Genomic DNA, 21,322 nt, shown 5'->3' on the forward strand with positions numbered 1-21,322 from the left:
CACTAAGCTAAATGTTGCTCTCAAGAGGAACTTACAGTAGTACAAGAGCTTCAGTCATACGTATTTTATGTGAATGTTACCATCAGTAACATGACAGTACTTGTGTAATATAAGGAGCAAGAAAATATCTCTCACACAAGATCAACCTTTTGAGGTTTTAAAAGCAAAGAGGACTGTTACTCAGTCCACTTTTTTGATCAAGAGAATTGTGGGATACGTTGAAGTGCCTTTCTCTGTTTGGTTTGATCCGTATTCTCTTGGACACAGAGAAGCCATTATCTGCTGTTTTGACTTCCTTGATGTCGCCGTATGTTCCTCCATCAACGTGACACCAACACACTTGTCAGGGAATGCACATGTCAGATAGTAAAAGATGCTTTTTTGCTCAAAGGCAAGAATTCTGCTAAACGCTCAATCAAACCCTCTCTCTCTCTCTCTCTCTCTCTCTCTCTCCTGTATGCTCACACACAGTGTCTGGCAGAAAGAGAAAATAATTAGGCCAGGGTGACTGTCTGAAGCATAAAGATCCATTAGTAACAGATCTTTATGCATTACAGGCTGTTTTTACAAAGGTACCTGGGGACTGATGAGTAGGGCAAAGAGAAACCACAGATATGCAGGTTCTTAAAATCATCACAGGAACATTCTCCTCTTTCACCTACACTGTAATTACTGTAACCTAACACAGAGGACTGCTAATAGTGTCTATACATGTTAGCATGTATTCCTCTTTAATTACAAAAACATGTTTAACAAATACCTCAAAGATACAAATTACCATCGAAGTATTCAGGTATTTTTTTTTTTTTTTACAAAAGGATGGGGATCCTTTTTCAGGACTCATGAGTTTCTACTTTCAGAATCTACACACCTGCTAACAATTACCAAGAAGCGCTGAATCAGGGTGGATTTTCGAAAGTGCTATGCCAGAATTCTGCACATTAGCAATATGTTAACTATATATATACAATGAAAATTTCAGCATAGTACATTGTTAGTGAAACACAAATACTGTGGAGTGTCATGACATGATGGGGAACGTGATGCTTTCTGTGATTGGTTTATTTTGCTATATTGTTATATTACACAACACTGTGGAATTTGTAATAATTTGTATTTGTATTCTGCTAATGTTTAATGAAACAAACCTGGTAAACAGAAAGGTATCCTGGCATATAGTATGGCAAAGAAAAATGCTGATTAAAACATTTGTATTGAAAAAACCTTCTGATCAAAAGATGTCACACTCAGTAATAACATTAAAATAAATTCAATTTAACATTCTGCGCTCAAATGAGGACCAAGTAAAACAAAAACAAATATATTTGTTATTTTCATGTGGAATATAACACTATGATTGTTAGTGACCCATTAGATACCTTTGTTGTGAAATGTGAACATTAAATACACTGTTGTAGACAGTTTAAAACTATCAATCAATTGTGAATCACCTGTGCCACATCATTCACAATGATTAAATCACAATTTGCAATTTGAATATGTCAGTGGTGTTTTACATATGGTATGTATTATCTGAACTATATCTTCCATTAGTCTCCATTCATCACTCAACCCATTGCACAATCAATCTACCGATACAGTGCTAACGTGTGACTGCATGCAAACACACACACACACACACACATACACACACACACACAGAAAGAACAGTGCTAAACAAAATAGAGAAGATATTCTTATTATAAACACACTCAGGAGAGGGCTGGCTTTGCCTTCTGAGAACTGAAAATAACTCCAAGGTCAATGAGCTTCCATTAGGGATTTATACCATAGCAAAGTGCTAATTAATTAGGCCTAATGTGAGACAATGGTCGGATTGCTGGTACTTTCCCTTGTATGAGATACAATGCAATGCACTGCTGGTCTTTTGCAGGCTATTTTGGGTCAAATGAAACCCTGTTTTTTTACTGTAATTTAGACAGCAAGCTTTGCTGACTATGCATGCTCTTTTTCAGCAATACCCTACTACACATGGCCATGAAACCACATTAGTGCTGAGTAGCTGTACTGGAGCCTTCAGGGGTTAAATGCCTTACTTAGATGGCTGATATGGGAGGTGATGTAGAAATATAAACTTGTAGACATGGCAGCTGAAGCAATTTAGCTCTAGTTGAGTCATATTCTCAGGTGAAGACTGTAATCTCTCCATTAATGGACACCTGGCTGGTGGAGAAGTATGTGTGATCATTACACAGATGGCGTTTGACAGCTAGTCCATTAAAGAACAATTTCAGTGTTCCTGCATGTTTAGTCCATTCACAGTGCTACAAATCATTTGTGCTTTACATTACTGCCAGTTTTTTCAAATCATGCTGCTTTGTTTTAGATTTTTGAATGGAGTTTATCTACTTTATCTCTGTTTTTCTGTCAAATTTATGTTGTGTGATAATCCTGCAATAATGATGTATTACCATATGAAAAAAATATAACTTGAACTAATACTGGATGGATAACATATCTGAGGTTTCAAATCTCCAAGTTCACGATAGTGAAAGAAATACAAATAAATGAGAATAGGATGCCTGCAAAATACATTCAAAAATCCAAATTATTCTTTTTTTTTGGAAAATGGGCAGCAGTAATGTGAACAAGTAAAGCAAAGACATCAGTGCTTCATTTCAGGAAACCTTTAAAGCTTTTAAGGTACCTTATGGTATTTTTGGCCACTAGTAGCATTATGAAGCAATGATGGGCCATGTTTTGTTTGAATTTTGTATGTGCATAAGGACACACATGGATGCAATCCTGATAGCCGGTAAAAACATGGATGAAAACAATGCACAATTGAAAGTATTTTAAAAAGTTTGCAAATATTTTTTAAGGAAGGAAATGCATTCAACATATTTGTTAGACCTCAAGGATACACACAAATCATTTTGGTGTGACTGTCTCCTTGAAATTACACACTACATTGCAATAGCAAATATTTTTTGCACGAAACATCATGTCAGCCAAATAAATTTCACATTTATATATTTAATGTCTCATTTAATTTGTGATTTATTTATTTGTGGTGACAATTAAGCATTAAATTACATAATTATTTATGTATTCATTTATTTAAGCATTCTATTATGCATTTTTTCATTTATTTAAGCATTTAATTATATCATTATTTATATATGTATTTTCAGCCCTTAAAACCCCCCATACATGCTGATTGTTGTGGGTGAACAAAATCTCTCTCTGCTGCTTTTATCCAAACCACTTTAAATATCAGAAATATGAACTTAATCAAAAATATGTATTCACAAGGACAATAGCTAGCTCACCTTTTCATATCCCCTGCTTTCCCATATCTATAGAGCATCTTTTGCCTGTTCAGTCAAAAAAAAAAAAATAGGATGCACTGTGGGACTAAATTAGATTTGATAGAAAGGGAGATGTATTATTTTCCTATGACAATACTCCTGTTGCTGCTTAGCATACACACTGTCAAGCACATACACCTGCTTGCACACATACTGTACAAATTAACTTTTTCTCTGAAATGCAGATGGACACGCTGTCTCCTTTTTCTCAAAAACATAGATCCACACATGCACACACAAACACACAGGGACACACACAAACATACACACATTCTGTATCTTCAAGCCCATTCATTCAAAAGAGACTGTGTGAATATATGTGATTGGTAATGAAATCCACCTTAGTATTCCATCATATTAGTTCTGAAGTGGAGCTGACAACGATATGATGATAATCTGGTAGCAGTGGAGGTGATAATAATCACATTCTCCTCACAAAGATCCAATAAGAGCTCAGTTTCTAAGCTTCTGCAGTCTACTAGGCTGGCGCTTTATACAGGTATATTTTTACTTCATATTGTGAATCAAATTATTTTAATTTACATATTTGACTGGAGGTGAGATAGTGGTAATGAGAAATTTCAGATGCACAGAGAGAGCAAAGAACATGACTGATAGGCCTGTCTATTTCCCTGCATATTCTTCCACTTAATACTGAATAAAAGCTGTGCAGCTCTTCCCAGGCTGTTGCTACATCAACTTTTTTATTAACTGTCATGCTAAGTTCATGTACAGTTATACCATGGGTTTATTTTTAGCTGTTACAACTAAGAAGACATAAGAAAACTGAATTCAAAAAACCTTTTGAGCAGAGACATTCAGTTTTCGGATTACTGAGCTGCTGCTTGCACCAAAATGTTTGGAACACACAGCTGGTGATAGTCATTGCATATCGGGTGTTACAGTTCAATTTTGGTATCAGAAATATGTATGCACCTTTGCTTTCTCAGACATATGCTGTGTTGCTATTTAGTAGACAAAGGCTGACGTGCACATAGACCACTTGTTTTCCTTTGTCATGTTTGCTACTCTATGGTTCACTTTGTTATAATGAATGAGTTTTATAATCACTTCCATTCAGTAAAATGAAATGTAACCAACAAAATGACACACAAACCATCTTTTATGTGGTTGTTGTCTGCATTATATTGCACCAATTCACATAAGAAACATGCAATATTAAAAAGTACATCCTTTGGCCTTGGCAGTGTGTATTTGTGGTGTTGTATATTCACACTGTATGACTCTACACCTCCTACACAACAGTGTCCTGTTGAGAGAAGCAAAAGGATGTTTTCACATCATCAACAGTTAAGTACTCAATATACAGTAGCATCAAGCCATATTTTTTCTGATGGAGACAGCAGTGACACAGGAATGGAAGTGGTTCCTAACTTAAATACACTGCTTAGAATTTATATGCTGAGCCGTGAACCTCAGAGTTCAAGTAAAACTGTTTGATGATGTCCTTTCAGTGTCCAGTGAAGTCAAACAGGAGCTTTGTATGTCCGAAGCAACAGGAATTATTTGTGCTTGCATTTGAACGCCCTGAGCTTTACAACGTGACTTGAATACCTTTGCTTTCTGCCAGAAACAGAGAGAGCCATTGCCAGTGCTGTTTATGTATAGGTTCAAGTACATCGCTACATTAAATGTAACCATGGCTTTATTAAGTAGGATCTGCTAATGTTTTCAAAAGCCGTGCGATGTGTGCTTCAAAGATTTTTCAGCTTCACAAAAGCACCTCCCCTTGCACTGAATGCAATGCTTGGTTGTTATCATGGGAAGACCTCTTAAATTGACTTAACTAACTATTGTGAAAATGTTGCTGCACCATGGCAAGGATAACACTTTCACATGGAAAAGGATGTGAATTTATTGGAAATAATTGACATAAACCTAACAATTCCTTTGTCCCTCTGTCCATCAAAGCCCTTAACACCACCTAGGCTGAAATATGCCATAGCTGTGCTTGTCATTGATCACTGTTATATATTGTACTATGTGTGTGATTTTTCTGATGTAGGTGGGCATGTGAAATTGATAGATGAATGTATTTGTTGTTTTTTTTATTGTTGTTTTGCTGTAATTTTATACGGCAGACACTGTGATGTACAAGGAAAACCTCCCACTGGGACAATAAAGTCTATCTTATCTCAAACCCGTCTTGCATCCATTCTGCATGTACACTACTGTTCCATATTTTTTTTCTACATAAACAGTGTGACTCAATTTGAGATCAGCAACCTACAACCATAGATTAATTATTCATCCACCACAAATTAGATGAGGAAGAATGTGATATAGACTACATCTGTATGTTCTCATTTCAATTAAAGATGGATTATTCTGAGCTGCAACAACATACTCAATATACCACCATTGCACTACATACAGTTTGGTAGATAGTTGAATCCAAAGTACCTAACTGCTGTATGAGTGTTTACATTTTTGGCAGATCGGCCCAGTGGGAACTAGACCCCTAGCCCTGACAGTGTTAGTACCATATTAAACTCACTGAGCTACTGTAAAGCACCGCCATCACTTAAGTGGAACATTTTTACTTTTAAGCATGTAGCCCTTGGTACTGACTGCCCCAGATACTGTATGTTTTGACAGTTCACAATGTGCAAATTACAATGTGGAGGCTCAGTCTAGTTATTCAAGTGAGCACTTGATACTGCTTTAACCTGGAAATAGATTAAGAAATTAACCAATAATATGAGGTCAAAGGCAGGGATTTGTGTATTTCAGTATGTGCAGGATTTTTAAGCAACCAGAGCGCCAACAACCACCATGTCCATGGTATTTTTATTAATCTTCTATCTTATTGTTATACAATGTTACACTTCAGTTGAGATGGAAATGAATGGTCTTTCTAAACTTTTGAATATTTGGCTCATTCTACGGACACACATTGCATTCCAAATTTACAGGCTAAAAAATTCCCAGTTTCATCATACCCTACCCCCATAATTCCTTAACTTTAGTATTTTTAGGTCCTGGCTGCTATTGGTGTGAAAGTCAACAAAACCTAGACCACCCTGTAACTACTGTAAAGGAGTTAATCAAACCTCCAAGAGAGACCAAAATGGCAAACCTGAACTGTAGAAATCATTTAAAAAATACATTTTGGAAAAATACCAGACTGAAAAGTGAATACTGAAAAACCTGTAGACCACAAGACAAATAAATACAAATGAGCAATTTTTGATCTTCAGGGACTTTAAACTGATATATTTTAATTAAATAGAACCACTCACAAAGGGAGAAAATACCCAACATCTGAGAGCAACCTTCATGTACCCTTTTCAAAACCTTTTGATATAGACAGTGAAAGGTCTACATGAATGGATTTTTGAAAAGTGTTTTGAAACGAGGACAGCACATGCATAGAACACACATTTGATATCTATTCGTTGTCTTTTATGCCCTTTTCTACTTTGAAGAGGTCATCCTGAGAATTTTTTTCTTAAGAGACAAATAATTATTTATCTACACAAAAATGTACCTACTCATCTTACGGTCATTTTTTAAAAACTTTGTCTCTGTTGTGATGTCCCTCTCTTCTGCCTTCTGCTTGTGAAATTGGTTTGACTTACTAGCTCAGGAGCCAATACACAGAGTTGGATAACATCAGGAAACTACCTATACCTGAGTAGTTTTGGCCTCAACCTATTCATTATTACATTATTTTACCTTAAGTTGACAATAAATGTAATTTTAGAAACTTTATTCATGAGTGATTCCATTTTTTGTCACTGACTCTGAGCCACTTCATGACAAATGGGACTTGTCCAAACTTTTTGGTTAGGTTAAAGCCTTGTCTCAGTGTGACGAATGATGGCTTGTTCTTTGGTAAATGTAATCCTTTGTAAATTTGAGTCAAATTGGGTTTCTGTAGGATTATTTGTTGGCCTGTCTTGTTTAGTACCTTGGGTATGTTGAGGTGTCCACACGGCATTTGTGTAGGCCTTGGCAATATACTTTTTGTTGCCAATATTGAGGGGTTTCATATGTGAAATAGTTTATTCATTTCTTCCCTAGATTCAGGTTTTAGGGAGAGAATTGTTTTGGTGGGGGTTGAGAGTAGACTTGTCCCCTGTTTTGATTTTATTTATCTAACTTTGTTTTGCCTGTTTTAGTTGAGGTACTTTAAATCAGGTAGGTCATGGCCATGTGGATTACAACACCTTGGTAGGGGTTGGTATTTGTGTTGTAAACTCATTAATCCCCTGTTAGGTTTGGATGGCTTTTTCCCAATAGGAGATTTGTCATCTAAATGTTTAGTGTGGGTGCAAATGTGGAGAGAGCAGTTGTCTTGGCAGCACGTTGCTGGCTGTAGAGGAGTCCCTAGTTTTCCAGTTGATTTTCTGTCTGAGCAGAATGTACGTCTTACGCAAACCTATCCATTTTAATGTAAACCAGAGTGTTCTGTCTTTTGGTCTCATCTGTGTGCTTGGTAGCATGTGAAAACAGGACCAAGTAAGGCTGCAACGACAAATCGGGACAGCGGGAAAAATCCTAGGCATTGACCAAGAAACAGCCCTCAGCCCCTGCACACCAAACTCATCCTCCAAAAACTAGAAAAAATCTTACAGGATAGTACCCATCCCCTTCTCTCCAAGTTCAGTCACAGCAACAATCTGACCCGGGGAAAGAGAGTTCTACAAAGAAAATTCAAAACAAGTAGATACAAGAACTCTTATTCCTCAAGCTATCAGCCTGTATAACATGCAAGTTTAATTAACACGTCTCTTAGCTGGTCATTTGCACTTTTACACTTTTATATCAAATTGCATTTTACTGTTTTTGGATTGATTTGTTTCAATTGTTCTTATTTGATCTATTGTTTTTATTCTGTCTCAGTGTGATCAAATGTGTTTTATTTATTATGATTATGTTATGATCTTACTGGGTATTCAATTGCTTTTACTATGGTTTCTATCTCACTTTTATGTCTGGAGCATTGGACCAAACGAATTTCCCCTGTGTGGGATAATAAAGTTGATCTGAATCTGAATCTGAATCTGAATCTGAATAAGCGGTTTGCAGTGCATAAGAACCCCCCATAAGTAGTGACACATATACTAGGGTTTGGTGGAGTTAGATAGTTTTGCGATGAATAGACGAGGTCAGGGAGGGTCTGGTTTTGATGGTGGCTGTCTCATACCTTGTGTTGTACTTATGGTACCAGCACTAGTGTGTAAAGTGTTATGGGGGAATTTGTATTTGTTGCCTATAGGGGTTAATAATGGCCTGTACTGTGTCAGTAGAATGTCTAGTCCATATTCCTGGTTTCCCTACTGCTCATCAACAGACTGTTGCTTTTTACCAGAAATTTACATCTGCTTTCCACAATCAATGAAGAGGACAATAATACATTTTTAGTATTAAAAAATGGTAAATTCAAGGAACTGGCCTATTCTTGAACATGGTTTGGTGTTGGTGCCCAATTCGATTTTCTGAAGTGGGGAGCTAGGATTTGTTTTACATTGAGGTCGTTTACCTCACCTTTAAGTCTAGCGGCTTTGGTAGGAGGTGCTATAGCTTATGGATTTGATTAGCTTTGGTTTGTTACTGTAGCAAGGTCCTCTTTGTTTTGACACATAAGGATATTTTGATGGCTTGTAAGCTTTGGTGCTTTTGGTTTGAGGAACCATATTTTGCTACTTTGGTGCAACATCTTCAATTCCAGTTTTGAGGTTTTGATAGCTGGGATTTTGTAAAGGCAATTTTGTCAGTGTTTTGTCTAGTTGCAGACAACCTTGTTGGACACTCAAGTATAGTTTGGGTCAGGGGGTGAATACTATTCAGACTAACCAGAAATTCTCACTGTTCCCATGTTCCCTACAGAAATCCAGTGTTTTAAGATGGCTGTTCTTACCTTACATATTGTATATATAGATATGTACTTGCTGATGCTCTCAATGCCCATGTTTATCCTTCTGTTACATCTGTTCTTCCTGTTCAAGCTGCGTTTTAATTTGCTCCTAAGGATCCGAGGCTGCTGAGGCTTGGTGACGGAGTGTAGAGGATGTCACTAGTACAGTACTGGGCCGAGATGGTTTGTTTCCATTGTTATTTGTGCACATATATTTGTTATGGGAATACAGTTTGGCAAATGTAAGTCTAAGAAAACATGAGTGTCATCAAAAAAGGGTAAAAATTAACTTTGTAAATGTAAGATTTAAATTGATTAACAGTTGACGTTAATAACGGTGTAATGTGTATATTTGTTAGGTTGTCTAAATAATGTGGTGGACCTGGAAGCTGGGGAGGGAACTTGTGGGGGAGGGGTGACATCCCTCTCTCTCTGCCTTATGTTTGTGAAATTGGTTTTGTTTCCTGGCCTGGATACCCTTTTTTGTCACTGACTCTGAGCCAGTTTGTGACACTATCCCTCCACTCTTTCATGTCTGTTTCATTTTGCTCCATCTTTTTGCTATATTATGTCAGTTTGGACAAAACGGCATACAAAATGCAATACTTCATGCTACCAATTTCAAATCATGCATATGCTGATAAAAGATTTGAGACACAAGTTTTGGGACATGAGATTTTAACAATGTAATGACACTACAACTTTGTTTATTTTATACAGACCATCTATTCTCTATATGCACAAAGGCTAGAGTCTAACTTAACATGCAGTGAGTGCAAGCCAAGTAAAGCAAGTCACCAGTTTATTGCGACAGACAAACACATTCACACTTTAGTGAATTCGCCTGACTTGCAGGTCTGTGGACTATGGAGTGAAGCCACATGACCATAGGAAGGACACAAGAACTCCAGCTGGGTTCAAATCCACAGCTCTATTGCTGTGAGGTGACAATGCCAACCAGTGAGTCACTGCCATCCTTATTTATTACACACTGTAATGAAATTATTATGGTTGACTAAAGTACTCCCCTCTGTCCCAGCAACAGCAAGGATATCAGAATGCTGGCAATGAGGACAATGATGAATGTTCTGTATGCAAGCTGAAGCACTGTACTGTGTGAGTGTTTGTGTGCAAGTTAACTGTGTTCTTTTTCAGGAGTGTGAGTGCCTGCATGTATTCCTGTATGCGTGTAACATATACAAATGTATGTCAACTCATGTTAAGAGGAAACAGCATGTTCTCAACCTGTGTGCATTAATGAAAAGTGAAACATTAAAGTGACAATTTGACTTGTTCATAAGCCTCCCAAATTCAGCGTTAAATGAAAATGTCACCTTGCAATCACTGTGTCTGTGTATTTAAACCTTGTAAGGTATATCTGTGCCTGTCAACATGTATTTGTGAGTGCTAATTTGCTGGCATATTGTATCTGTATTGTATATGTCAAAAGACAGTATATACAGAAACCTGTTTTTGTTGCGAGGGTGGCAGAGTACATGTAGCATAAAGGTACCGGTACGTCATTTTCCGGCAATGACTGTAGAGCTCCATGCCACTTCCCTTTAAACTGCAGTGGCAAAGGGTGGCAATCCCTTATGCTAAAAGGCAGTTAACCACCACCTCCACTACCTTTGGTGCCTGCTCCATACTCAGTGAGTCAGAGCGCTGTCAATCTGCCGCACCATGACTTTTCCTTGTCCATGAAAGAGAAACCATGAAGCATATACAAAGCTTCCATCTATATTCAATATAATCATCCATTCATGATGAGCAAGATGTATCTTCTTGAGTTAAGTGAATGCAGAATGTTATTGTAATTATAACAATTGGGTATTTTTATACTTGATCGACAAAACTCAGTATAGTTCAAATACTGCAGTTAATACCAGGAAAAAAATGAGGAGAAAGAAATCTTTGCAAATTTGATAACATACCAGCAGCCCTCTCCTACTCATTGTGTGTAGCAGCGTGTGTGTACACATTGGATTTCCAGGTTCTGGAGACTTGAGGGTGGTGGGGTGTTGTACAGAAATGCAAAAGTGATCTCTCTTTTCAAATGCATTTGATAAGAGGGCAAAAATCATTTCACAGTCTGAAGCTCTACAAAACAAGGACTTTTCAGACAAGTCCAATGTTTTCTTTCAGGAGACATGACGTCAAACACCATGCTAAGGGAATGACGTAAATCTGATGTAAATCAATAAATCAAGCACCAGTTTCACAATTTTTGCCACCAAAGCATCACCTGAGAGCTAAAAATAATAAGAATGGCCTGGCTTGGTTATCCTGTTTCCTGTATGATCTGGAATAAGAGGAATTTTTTGTCAGTTTTACTGTCACGATATTGTCACACACACACAAACGTACACGCACACAGCCGATACGCACAGTTACTCTGCGAGTGGCATAAAAGAACATGGTGTCATGGCAGAGCAGAGCAGCCAGAAAAAACAGGGGACTGCTTAAGGCAAGTGTCACTGCACTTTAACTCACACAAAAGAGTGAAGATATGCATTTTTTATGACTTGTGGTTTCATTGTGTACTGTAATAAACGTTTCTTGTGGCAGACATTTTCATCTGTCGAACACATGGAACTAATAATGGCTGCATTAATGTTATTAGTTACACCTGTGCCTTTGCTGCCATGACATGACACGCCATGAGAAGATCCTATTACAAGCTGTACTCTCTGGGATCTATTTCTTTTTTTGTAAATGGGGCCAAAAAGAATGCTTTCTGAAAATTACTCTGATAAACCAGAAAAGGTTCGTCCAGCAGCACCAAATGCACATGATTTGATCTGTGAGAAAGTATACTATATAGTGCTGAAACACACATTGCACACAGTTGCATAAAAAATGTATTTTGACTGTATGGGAATATCAGCAGAACATGTTTCTTTTTCATTTCATTTTCATTTTTTTCCAGATTACAGATTTGACCTGATCAGGTACATCTCTAATGTACTTGTTCTAGCTACTGTATGTGCTGCAGACATGTTCAAATCATAGAAGACAGTAAGAATAAAGAAATCAAAAATGAACATCCATATAAACTATATATCAAAATGCATCTCTTCAATAACAGCCCAGCATGGAAACGATGACCGCTCCTTCAGACAGAGAGAGAGAGAATAAGAAAAGTGGACAGGGGATGAAACTAACGAAAAAAGTAGGAGAAACATACCCTATGGAGACGAGGCTGAGTGATGGAAGAAGCACAAACAAACTAATGAAATCATGAAAGAAGCATGCACAAACAGAAATATATATTGAAAGAGCAACCAGGAGTAATAACAAGTAACACACACACACAGAGAAGGGCATAGAGTGCCACGGAGAACAAGATAAACAAAAAAAGTTAAGAAGGGAGAGACACATGGAGAGGGATGTGAGTGAGATGATGAGCAAATGGAATAAAGTTTGCAAAGGTGAGTGGCTAAGAGAGTAGTGCAGTGGTCTAGTGATTCACACTGTGGTTTCAGCGTCTATTCCACTGAAAGGTCATGGCTTCTTTTAAACTAACTGTTACCACCTCTGCCTTTTGCTCCCTGTATATACTACTGTGGAAGCCTATAGGGGACTATATTAAAATTTTGATGTAAACTTGAAAATGAAAATGTAATTCCACAATAGCATTATAATTTTCCACATATGTATGTGTGTATGTGTGTTATTTGAGTAAAAACTAAAATGAAAATGCAATAAGGTTAAGTCTTTGTTAATAAAATGTCAAATGTCGTTTTCATTTTCAAATTGTTAGAAAATTGTTCAAAAATTTAATTAATTCATGCATTCATTTAATTTTTAAATTGACAATGGTCATAAAACTCACGAAAAATGCAAAAGGCCCTCTCTAGAACCAGTGTTTGGTTTGTCCATTCTGGGCTACTGTAGAAAATGGTGGTGCAACATGGCTGGCTCCATGGAAGAGGATCCCTATGTAGATATATATCATTCTAAGGTAACGAAAACAAAATGATTTTTATTTTCAGATGATTATACACTAATTAAAACATAGTTATGAATATCATATTCCATTTCTGCCATGTCCGTTCCACTAAATGCCACTAAAGTCTGCACACTGTACTTTTAAATCATGCTTGCACAAATGGAAAATTAGGCTACATTGTTTATATTGTATTTTAATTTTCAAATTTGATTTTACACCATCTACTGTACATGACTTTGAAAATTAAATGTCAAACAGCTTTTCCATTTTCATTTTAATATGGTCATAGAATGTCCATATGAGTATGTGAAAATGAAAATGCAAATTGGAGTATTGCATTTTCATTTTAGTTTTTACTCAAATAACACATACATATGTGGAAAATTATAATGCTATGGTGGGATTACATTTTCATTTTCAAGTTTACATTATCATTTTAATATAGTCCCCTATAGGTTTCCATATACCATAGTTTGCTTGCTTTGCTTGCATGTGTGTGCAGCATGAATGTGTGTGTGTGCGTACGTGTGTGCTTTGTTCCCTCAGTGGCAGCAGTGCTATTGCCCATTCCTCATGCTCCAGCCAGGACTAGTGTCACCCTGAAGCACAGAGCCTGAGTTGTGACAGAAGACTCTAGCCAACAGGGACAGACTAAATGCCACCTAGCCTGCTGTTTATGGGTGTGAAAGTACGTGTGTATGTGTGTGTGTGTGTGTTTTTGTGTGTTTGTGTGCACTCGTGCATGCATGCAATTTTTAAAAAACACCAATTCTAGACCACTTGTATTACTGCGCTGGGACAATTTCTGAAACCACAGTGCTGGAATAATAAATTACACATTCTTCTATTGACTCCCTTCACCGATAACAGTTAAGGCGATAACTGCCAAAACTGTGAAAGGGCTTGTGTATATTCGGAGATTCATGGTCTTATAGTCCATTGACTTATACTGTCATTACTGACAATGCCACAGGCAGTTAGAGACAGTTTCTTTGAGTGTAGCTGTAAAATCAGCTGAAAAGGGGGGGTTATTTTTTCAACTGGATTTGGTTCTAAAACACCTCAAAGGATGAGGCTATTAATTTTCTATGTGTTTCTTATTGTCAATAAATCTCATGTGCAGAGCCAAACAAACAATGAATTGATCCTACTTACAAGTATTGTGTGCAGATCCAAAGCCTTATATATCTTATTCCTCTGTGCCGTAGACCTCCATTGTTATCCTACAGAATGTTCTATTACAATGTACATTGTAAGTTTCTCAAAGAACTTAAGTAAAAAGTAAAGAGGTTGCAATATGTAGCACAACAAGCTTGTGTAGCACTGTAAACGGAACTGGGCATGCACTGTGGCATCTGCGTTATACAGAACTACTCTCTGGAGACTGAAAACGTGATCACTGTTATTAGTTTTTGGAGCCTTGTTTAAACAAACTACAGTGTTTTAAAAGGAACATGTCATCCAGTCCAGTGGTCTCGCTCAATGATGTGTTTTTTAAAGGTTTTGGACAAATATAGAGGTCAACAGCACAGAGGAATAAGATATATCAGGCTTTGGATACACACATAATACTTACAAGTAGGATCAATAAATGTTGGTTTGGCTCTGCATATGAGACTTGTTGTCAATAAGAGAAATATAGAAAATCGGCAGTCATGTATATGGTATACTGTATGTATATGTACATATGTATGTGCTTAGATTTGTGTTATCCATAGTTATCATGGAAATCCTACATTCTCTACTTATCACAGTGAACAATTTCTCTAACTCTGTAACCATTCTGAAAATCATGATAGACAGCTGCCTAGATACACTTTGACAGAATGGTGTACCAGCTGAGAAGTAAGAACATAACTGTTGGTTGAACTGTTGATTACCACTATGGCCACTACAATAGCTACATCAGATTTAATCGGAACTACATAAATCTGAAGAAATTCTTTAGGATGTTAGGAAACCTAGACATTCAACTGAAACTATCTGCATGGCTAGATACTACTAAGGGCAAGTGAGAGGTGTTTTGGGGTATTATTTGTGATTTGGATGAAATGGTCTGTTTTTGCTGTCCGTTTTCACAACATTTTCACAGAGATATAACAACAAAAGAAAACTGCAACATCAATATCAGCATCCTCACTGTCACACCACTGCCATCAACATTCCCATCATCAACATAATCAGCATCAATATCATCATCATCATCATAATCATCATCTTCATCATCAGTATCCCCCCTAACAGTTCTCCACTTACCTGCTTGTGTCCTGAAGAGAATAGTGAATCCACAGAGAGGACATGACTGTAACTAAGCTGAGCTGAGGTTTTTTGTTTTGTTTTTTTTCCTCATACAGTATTTCTTCTGATCTATATTTGTATCACTGGTCGGGTTTCTGAACCAAGTCCATCCCATCAGTAGAGGCTACTTAAAGTTAAACCCCGCTTGCTCACTGTCCCACTGTCTCAGTGGTTAGGGTGCCAGGTCAGTGGTCAGCTGGTTGATACAGGTGACCCCGTGTGATGGAGGTCTAAAGGAAAAGGATGTTTTCAGTAATGGCTGATGGGTGGGTGAGGTGTTGCTGAGTTGAGCGCATTAGTGAAGCCAGTCTAAGATTGACAGTAAGGTTGTTGTATGCGCTTTCGGTGGAATTGAAAAGGGAAGATTGACAGGGTTGATGCTGAATCCAGCTCCACCTGTATATGCTCATTAAGTACATAGACTTTCTAATATGTCGATTGAAGGTTCTACAAGAAGATTCATCAAAGAAAGGAAGACAAGCTGGCAGGCATCAGCCATTCTGTACTAACTGATTTATTCAAAATAGCCCTGTGGTTAATAAGTAAATATATGCTGAATTAATAACTGATTCACAGGCTGGACTCAGAGTATAGAAATAAAAGGAGGAGAGTGTAAAGGATGTGAAAATGAGGAAAGGAGGAAAGGTCTCACTGTGCACGAGTTGTGGCACAAATAAACAGAAGGAAGAAATGTTCAGATGCGGGAAGAAAGGACAAAAAGAAAAAAAGGAAGGGAATGAGTGACTGAGAGAGAGACGGGGTGTCGACTACAGAAATATACGAATGACTTTTACTTCATGTGCACGCTATTCAAAACAGAATATTGAATATGTGCCTTTTCTCCAATCTTGAAACTCTCCACTCATTTTCTGCTCTCTTTTCAGTTTCCATCTGTCATTCACTCTCTCCCATCCTCATTCTCCCCTACTGTTCCTCTCGCTCTCTCACACTACCCTTTGAAGTGAGTGTATGTCCTCTGTTGTGTGAGTGCTTTTGGACATGCTTGAGTATATATGTACATGCATGCTTGAAAGTGTACGCGTTACAGTATGCATCAGTGTACATGTGCATGTAAGTCGTAAATGCAAATGATGTGTGCGTGCTTCATATAAATGAGTGAAGGTGGGCGCACTTGCATGCCTTCTTGTGATTGTATGAAGGTGAGGTAAAGCCGCGCGCAGGGTAGATAACCCAAAGTCAGACATTGCTGTGTTTGGTTGAGCCACACATGGGGGGAGAGAGACCAGAGTTTTATCACGCACTAGTGTGTGGTTCAGAGGGGAAGGCAGGAAGCAAAAGAAAGAAGGAAGGAGGGAAAATGTGGAGGGTGAGTGGACAACATGAAAGAAGGAGGAATGAGAGACGGAAGTAGGAGAAGGGGAAAATAAAGAGTAGAGAGTGAATAGAAAGTGCGATGTTTGGTCATTTCACTTAAAATAGCTGACGTGGAAAAGAAAGAGAATGTGTTATTGAGAGAAACAGAGAGGGAGAGCTTAAGCTCTTGTTTGTACCCTGTGCAGGTAACAGCATGTTCTGCCCTCCAGTCCAATAACTGGCCTGTTGGATGCATCCAAATTGAAAAGCATATGAGTGCATCTACCTTATTATGTGCATCTCTCTCTCCCTCTTTCTCTCTTTTCCCTTCCTAAATTCCATTTTTCTTCATTTTTCTCTCTGCCGTTCCCTATATATGTTTTATTCTTCTTCCTCCTCCCTCCATCCTTCCCTTTTTAGAGCCGGACAATCACTATTTCCTCAATAATACAATCTAATCAATCACTATTCTTTTATATTTCAGCTTTTTTCTTTACACGCTGTTCAGATTTTCCTGGAAAGGTTGAGTACTCTTTAGTTCACCACAGTATAACCTGCGCTGAAAATAGATTGGATCAGGGTCAACCTGTATTCATTTTCCCTCATTCTGTGTGGCTGTGTTCATGGAAATGAGTGGTAACATTTTAATTTTCTTTTCTTCTCACTTTTCCTGCTTGAGCTTCATATATTGTACTGTGTACCAAATAAAAATCAGAATTTCTCCTGTTTCCCCTGTACTATCTTTGTAGAAAAATATGGACGTATCATCTCTGATGTCTCCCATTGGTTTCTGACAGGGCTTTTTGGAGCCTGGAGCTTGTGTTTACTGCTAGCTGGCATCTTGTCAGTTGTTTAAATCTGGACAAGCCATATTTCAAAAGAGAACGAAACTTGGGTGGAGCTGAGGTTGACTGAGCTAGCAGCAATCACAATGATTAAGTACTGAGGCCTGACAGATACCTGTCAATCATGAAAACATAAAATTATTTAAGACATTGATGGAACGATGTTTTTTAGCTACCAAGATACATATTGTAAGGGATTGGGGTCTTAATTAAATGAGAATTTAAGGAAAAACCTGAATAAATTTTGCGTTGTGTGTTTTTTAGGCCAATACCAAAATAGATACTTAAATTCACTGAATAATTCAATATTTTTCATATGATCAAGACAAACATTTTTCATAGGAATTCCTTTAATTTGTTTTTATTTTTAAAAATCATGTGCTGGGTTTGCAGTTGAAAAATAAACTTCCCAATGCTAAATGACTTTAAACATATTGTTGGCATTTCTATACATTCTACACAATTTCTTCTTATCGGCAGACATATACTGTATAATACTTATATTGGCCGATATATCTGCCTGACCATTTTATCAGTCTAGCTCTAGCTTCCATATAGGGCACAAGGGGTCACTGAATGGTTTAAAGTTATAATTTCGAAGATTTCATATAAATAAATGTCTGTTAAGTCACTATCTATCGCCTGGTGATTGAGCCTGTGGTCCGCTGATGAGAGCCCTTGCATTTGCAGTATTATGATTATGACAAACCAGGTGTCGTCGGCGACTTTCCCGCCATGCATTCAAATTAGCGGAGCTGACGTAAAAGACTTGCTCTTCATAAGCTTGTGTGTGAGGCAGCTTTATCTTTTAAAAGCTTTTTCTTATTGTCTTTTTACTCACAAAGCTTTTATTGCACGCACAGTAACTGTCTCTCCTGTGTTGCACTGTGAGCTGAGCCCCGCCCCTCAGTGCTCCTCAGAGCAAAGGAGAGGAGATAAAGTAGCGCAGCCATAAATGACGGCAAAACACAGTAGAGACTCTCACACTAAGCTGAAATACAACGAATGCACATAAATTAGGTAAATCACATAAATAATCAGTCTCTGCTGCATATTGCTGTCATTTATGGTCGCGCTATATGCTCTCTTCTCCGCTCCACTCGTGTTTCAGTGAGGGCTCCGTGTGTGTGTGCTGCACACACAGCAGAGCAGAGGACAGTGAACCAGGTGAAGTACTTGAGCTGACGACAACTACACTCATTACGTTACTGTAAGTGCAACCAATGCTTCGTGAGTAAAAAGCCAATAAGAGTAATTTATTGACGTTATCTGTGCAAAAGACACACCTGCAATTACCGCTTATCACCATATGGTGCCGCCAAAGAAGACCAAACAGAGATCTTGGAGATTATAACTTTAATATAGTGTATAAAATGTGAAAATGTGAATCATATACTATGGCCTTCACAGTCACCAGATATCAACCCGATTGAACACCTGATTTGGAGCAAGTGGAGATCTATAGTATCTAAGCCAAGCTGTAGCTGTTCTGGAGGCTCATAGAGGGCCAACAAGTTAGTAAGACACTTTATGTTGGTTTTTCTTTTAATTTATTTCCATACTCATAAAACCACATCTTCAGGGATGCTTACCATTACCTTATCACTCTGCTGCTTGTTCCTTCCCTACTTCTGCCTCACTGCTTTCGACTCCTCTTTCTCTACTCTCCCATCCATCCTTCCCTCCACGTTCATGTATCCCTCCCTCTCTCTCTCTCTGTCTTTTTTCCCTGGTAGCCTGGACTAATTGTTACATCGTTCTAGCACTAAAGTCACCCTGTGTAGGAAGCGTGGCTGATCGCCGCCGGGTCTAACACAGCACGGGGGATGGGGAATTGAACAAGCATTGGCCGTCAGAGCTGGTTAGCCTCACAGAGCTCCTGTCACAACTACAATCACAATACAACCTGTTTACTACCCAGGCCCCCTGCAATTACCAGCTCCCCAGCAGGGGCCAAGCTAGCGCCTGGGGAGAACTAACACTATCAGCAGAAAGGGAGGAGGAAGAAGGAGGGAGGGAGAGCCCCATTAAGAGGCAGGGTGGTGGATAAGTGACAAATCCTAGAGGGACAAGCATGCTGAGATTATGTGTGTGTGTGTGTGTAGATGTGTGTATGGTTGGGAGAGAGATTTGATGCTAAAGGAGGGGTGGAAGGCCATGGTGTTGTACTATGTACAAAGCAGGGTAGAGGAAGGGAGGAATTTGGCAAATGTAAAGGCAAGTAATGGAGGTTTAGTGTTATAGGGCCCTTGGAAAATCTGCCTTTCTCTATTAGTCTATAAATCGACCCTTAAAATGATTGAATCAATCAAGGAAGGAACCATGTAGGCAATAAATGGATATAGTGAATGGACAAGGATTTTTAGGGTGCTGGGAATGAAATAAAACTGTATAATACTATTGATGTTTTCAGGATGTAGTTGTATGTGAACCAGCCTGTTGCCATGACCTGGCCCCTGACTCATAGGGACAGTGGGGCAGTGAAACAAGCAGCAGCACGGGGCCCCTACGACACAACACTGCTTCTCAACTGTCACATGTTTAGCAATGTGGGTCCAATCTGAAGGTGTTGCACAGGTTGTCAGTAGAATGAATCTATTTTCTATATTTTCATGATATCACCCATGATGACATTTGAGTTTTTGGAATGAATGGTACAACATATGTTGGGCAGCACAATAAATAATTTACAAAAACACTACCCTTGACTGCATACATGAACAGATTCTGAAAGCATCTTTGATAAGAATTGGTAATGGAACATGAACCAAGGACACCAAAACTATTTCTTTTTTCAAGATATTCAGGCTATGTAATCAATTACTGTGGCAGCACAAATACAATGATGAAGCAGTTCTGGCGTTACAGAGCACAACAGATGTGCACTTCACTTTTTTGTCTTGTTAATCCTTCTCCAATGTCATTAGAAGTAGCTCTTAATTTGATTGCAGTGGATTCTGAAAATGTTGTTTATCTCTCCACCACAGTGCCATGTGCTGACATTGTTGCAGGTTAAAACTCTTCACTGTAGAGTGTCACTCTGGAAAATTACTGCTGCTGGATAATTATTGCCATCCAAGATAAAAGGGCCTTTGTAACATAATCTAGTATATTGTGCTTTTCTTATTACAAGCAATAATAACAGACCCACTATACAGCCCCGGACTGCAGGAACAGTTAAATGGATATGTAACAAAGTCTGGAAAGGAGAAGTAATATCTTAATTATCAGCTGATTAGTCATTTACATACCAATTGTAGCAGACAGTGGCAAGTCAGAGGATGTAAAAGGGCTGAACAGCAAGAAACATAAAGTATGTCTCAATACAGATAAAGCAGCTGATAACCAGCCTGTCATAAGTGGGTTTTCTTTGGTGTAAGTGTTTGGTACAGCATAGATTTCATTAGAGGGACATGGGTTAGTTGAGAAACAGTGGGTTAGGGAGCCCGTACCACCTGGACTAACTGTTATAAAACTCTCAATAGGTCCCACAGACTTCACTTTTTTCCAGGAGTATCTGACAAAACAGCTTTTCATCTGTAATTAACCTCATTGGTGGAGTAGACAACTACATTATCCACACATTGAACCAACAGTCCTCTATACACATAATGCGTTGGAATTGAGATATTAGTTTTGAATGAGTTGCACCTTCTTATCTATACCCTTCCCAAACACAATACAATTATATTTGGTC

At 38.2% G+C, this 21,322-nt stretch overlaps 1 protein-coding gene across 2 annotated transcripts in view; it reads right to left on the reverse strand.

The window, feature by feature from the left end:
* The window catches only part of LOC137185158 (MAM domain-containing glycosylphosphatidylinositol anchor protein 1), a 192,850-nt gene that overhangs the window by 95,959 nt on the left and 75,569 nt on the right, over window positions 1-21,322 (reverse strand). The window lies entirely within an intron of this gene.

The sequence above is a fragment of the Thunnus thynnus genome, chromosome 1 (genome assembly GCF_963924715.1).
Source record: "Thunnus thynnus chromosome 1, fThuThy2.1, whole genome shotgun sequence".
Taxonomy (NCBI): domain Eukaryota; kingdom Metazoa; phylum Chordata; class Actinopteri; order Scombriformes; family Scombridae; genus Thunnus; species Thunnus thynnus.